This window comes from Schistocerca cancellata, chromosome 1 (genome assembly GCF_023864275.1).
Source record: "Schistocerca cancellata isolate TAMUIC-IGC-003103 chromosome 1, iqSchCanc2.1, whole genome shotgun sequence".
Taxonomy (NCBI): Eukaryota; Metazoa; Arthropoda; class Insecta; order Orthoptera; family Acrididae; genus Schistocerca; species Schistocerca cancellata.
Window position 1 is genome coordinate 311,474,760 of NC_064626.1, and position 3,873 is coordinate 311,478,632.

Sequence of the window (3,873 nt, forward strand, 5' to 3'; positions counted from 1 at the left end):
CAGTATTATTTAAGTGATCACAAACATGTGCTCAGTCTATTCTGCAACCTGTATTACTGTTGTTCAATCAGTTATTCATTGTATCTTCGGTGTTTCTCTATAAAGTACTATGTTCCATAAATTGCATTTATTCTTGCTATAGCACTTACGTAACACTTTGAAATTATCTTTCCATCCATGTTTTGTCTTCAAATAATGTATTAGTTGCTATTTCACTTTTTATGTGATTATTATTTGTTGTAGGTAACTTATTTGCAATGTTTTTATTCTGAATGTAAGATAATATCTATATCTAAAAACAAAGATGATGTAACTTACCAAAAGAAAGCATTGGTAGACACACAAATAAACACAAATACACACACAAAATTCAAGCTTTCGCAACCAATGGTTGCTTCATCAGGAAAGAGGGAAGGAGAGGGAAAGACGAAAGGGTGTGGGTTTTAAGGAAGAGGGTAAGGAGTCATTCCAATCCCGGGAGTGGAAAGACTTACCTTAGGGGGAAAAAAGGACAGGTATACACTCGCACACACACACATATCCATCCGCATGTATACAGACACAAGCAGACATTTGTAAAGGCAAAGAGTTTGGGCAGAGATGTCAGTCGAGGTGGAAGTACAGAGGCAAAGATGCAAAGATGTTGTTGAATGACAGGTGAGGTATGAGCGGCGGCAACTTGAAATTAGCGGAGGTTGAGGCCTGGAGGCCTTCCGCCTCAACTTACATCTCTGCCCAAACTCTTTGCCTTTACAAATGTCTGCTTGTGTCTGTATATGTGCAGATGGATGTGTGCGTGTGTGCGACTGTATACCTGTCCTTTTTTCCCCCTAAGGTAAGTCTTTCCACTCCCGGGATTGGAATGACTCCTTACCCTCTCCCTTAAAACCCACATCCTTTCGTCTTTCCCTCTCCTTCCCTCTTTCCTGATGAAGCAACCGTTGGTTGCGAAAGCTTGAATTTTGTGTGAGTGTTTGTGTTTATTTGTGTGTCTATCAACATACCAACGCTTTCGTTTGGTAAGTTACATCATGTTTGTTTTTAGATATATTTTTTCCACATGGAATGTTTCCCTCTATTATATTCATATCATAATATCTAACTAGTTACATATAGATTATCATAAGAAGAAGTTTGGATTTACATTTAATTAAAATGTGCCTTGGGAAGTGTGCAGTATTTGTTATGTGTAATGACACAGTGATGAATTGCTTTGGTGGTAGGTTGCAGGGAGGGGGAGCGGCCCCACTCTACATACTTACCCCAGGGACCCCGTGACAGAGTGATTTATAGACAGTTTCTCAGATGTCTCTAGGCAAATGAATAACTGATTTGCTATCTCTACCAGATAAATATAACAGCTAAAGTGGCAATACAAGCTTACCAGTTTTTGAGAGATGTCATAAACCATTTTCCCTAAAATCTTAGATTAAAATTATGAGGTCATAGTAGGAATGGAGTCCAGCCACAGAAATGTAATTAATAATTGATCATTGAAGTAACACAGGAAGAAGCAGGAGGGGGTTGCAAGATTTATTACAGGTAGGTACAAGCAACACTTGAGTGTTGAAAATCCTTCATGAAATTAATTGGGAATCCCCAGAGGGAAGACGATGTTTGTTTTGTGAAACAGTATTGAGAAAATTTAGAGTACAAACATTTTCAACTGACTGCAGAACATTTCTACTGTACATTTCATATAAGGGCCATGGAGACAAGTTAAGAGAAATTATGGCTCATACAGAGGCACACAGACAGTTGTTTTTCCCTCACTCCATTTCCAAATGGAACAGGAAACAAAATTACTAGTAGTGATAAAAGGCACCCTCTGCCATGTACAGTCATGGACAAAACGAGCAAGACCCCTCGCCTTTTTTTTAGGCTGATCCACACATCTGTAAAGTCTGCTACACAGCATAATAGGCAAGGCGACGAAGTGCTACCAACATACTATGCACAGGCGTGAAATTGAAAAACTATCCAAAATTTGTCAGACTGTTTTCAGTCATTTGTAAGACTATATTAATGCTGATTAGTGTGTTAACCACAACACCTAAATATAAGATATAAATGAAAGAAGAAATGCTAATTAGTACAAACTGTACTAATAAAAATGAATTACAGCTTATCGATATAACATAACTGTTTTAACTATATATGACGGTAGTATCTGTTCCCGAAAGAACAGTTACCGTGGATGACCATGCAGCTTTGCTAGAAATGAAATTATAATTAAATGGACACCTTAGCTGCAAACAGGCGTTGATGTTCTTCATTGGGAACATGTTGAAAATGTGTGCCCCGACTGGGACTCAAACCCGGGATCTCCTGCTTACATGGCAGATGCTCTATCCATCTGAGCCACCGCGGGCACAGAGGATAGTGCGTCTCCAGGGACTTATCCCTTGCACGTTCCCCGTGAGATCCCCATTCCCAACATGTCCACACCACTATATTCGTAGTGCGCCTAATAGATGTTTGCCCATCATACTCATTCCTCGTGGCAGATTAATCTACCAAGTCCCGTACGAGTTCGGGCATAGCGTGTGCGTTCACACAAGAAGGTCGATGGCCGGGAAGCCATATTTTAACTATATATGACGGTAGTATCTGTTCCCTAAAGAACAGTTACCATGGATGACCATGCAGGTTTGCTAGAAATGAAATGATAATTAAATGGACACCCTAGCTGCAAACAGGCGTTGATGTACTTCATTGGGGACATGTGCAAGGGATAAGTCTCTGCAGATGCGCTATCCTCTGTGCCCGCGGTGGCTCAGATGGATAGAGCGTCTGCCATGTAAGCAGGAGATCCCGGGTTCGAGTCCCGGTCAGGGCACACATTTTCAACATGTCCCCAATGAAGTACATCAACACCTGTTTGCAGCTAGGGTGTCCATTTAATTATCATTTCATTTCTAGCAAAGCTGCATGGTCATCCACAGTAACTATTCTTTCGGGAACAGATACTACCGTCATATATAGTTAAAATATGGCTTCCCAGCCATTGACCTTCTTGTGTGAACGCACACGCTATGCCCGAACTCGTACGGGACTTGGTAGATTAATCTGCCATGAGGAATGAGTATGATGGGCGAACATCTATTAGGCGCACTACGAATGTAGTGGTGTGGACATGTTGGGAATGTGGATCTCACGGGGAACGTGCAAGGGATAAGTCCCTGCAGACGCGCTATCCTCTGTGCCTGCTGTGGTTCAGATGGATAGAGCGTCTGCCATGTAAGCAGGAGATCTCGGGTTCGAGTCCCGGTCGGGGCACACATTTTCAACATGTCCCCAATGAAGTACATCAACGCCTGTTTGCAGCTAGGGAGTCCATCTAATTATCATTTCATAAGTGTTTTAGTAAGACAAAGTAACTCAGATCATTATGAATTAGCAAAATATTATGCGCATTTGGTCGCGAAATGGTCTGTGTCAACGTTCAGACCAGTCATACTGGATTACCATTGCTGACCTTCCACAAAAGTGTCCAAATGTAGCAATGCATGCAGATTCATAACGAAATTCAGTTAAAAATCATTCAGTGCCACACTTAAGTCAATTCAATTACTGACAGAACGGAAAAATGTAGGCAGTAACAAGTATGAAATTCTACAAGAGTTTCATATCAACATCCACAGGGCACCGGTACAGAATAAAGAAAGTGATAAAACGTATCGGAGATGCGAGAAATTCTTAAAATTCCTTTACTGATAGTCTGTCTGCCTCCATCGAGATTAGAACCGAAAACAAACCAGACCTCCCTTGCAGTAGCAAACACTTTTCACTATGCTAGCAGACAACTCAGGCAAACAGCCCTCTATTATTACCCCAGACATGAATAAGCCTGCAATTTCGCAATGAAAACAG

At 41.1% G+C, this 3,873-nt stretch overlaps 1 non-coding gene across 1 annotated transcript; it reads left to right on the forward strand.

Moving 5' to 3' along the window:
* Positions 1 to 2,764: 2,764 nt before the first annotated feature.
* Trnat-ugu (transfer RNA threonine (anticodon UGU)) lies at positions 2,765 to 2,839 on the forward strand. The gene has a single exon. It is a non-coding gene; the product is annotated as a tRNA-Thr (tRNA).
* Positions 2,840 to 3,873: the final 1,034 nt, after the last annotated feature.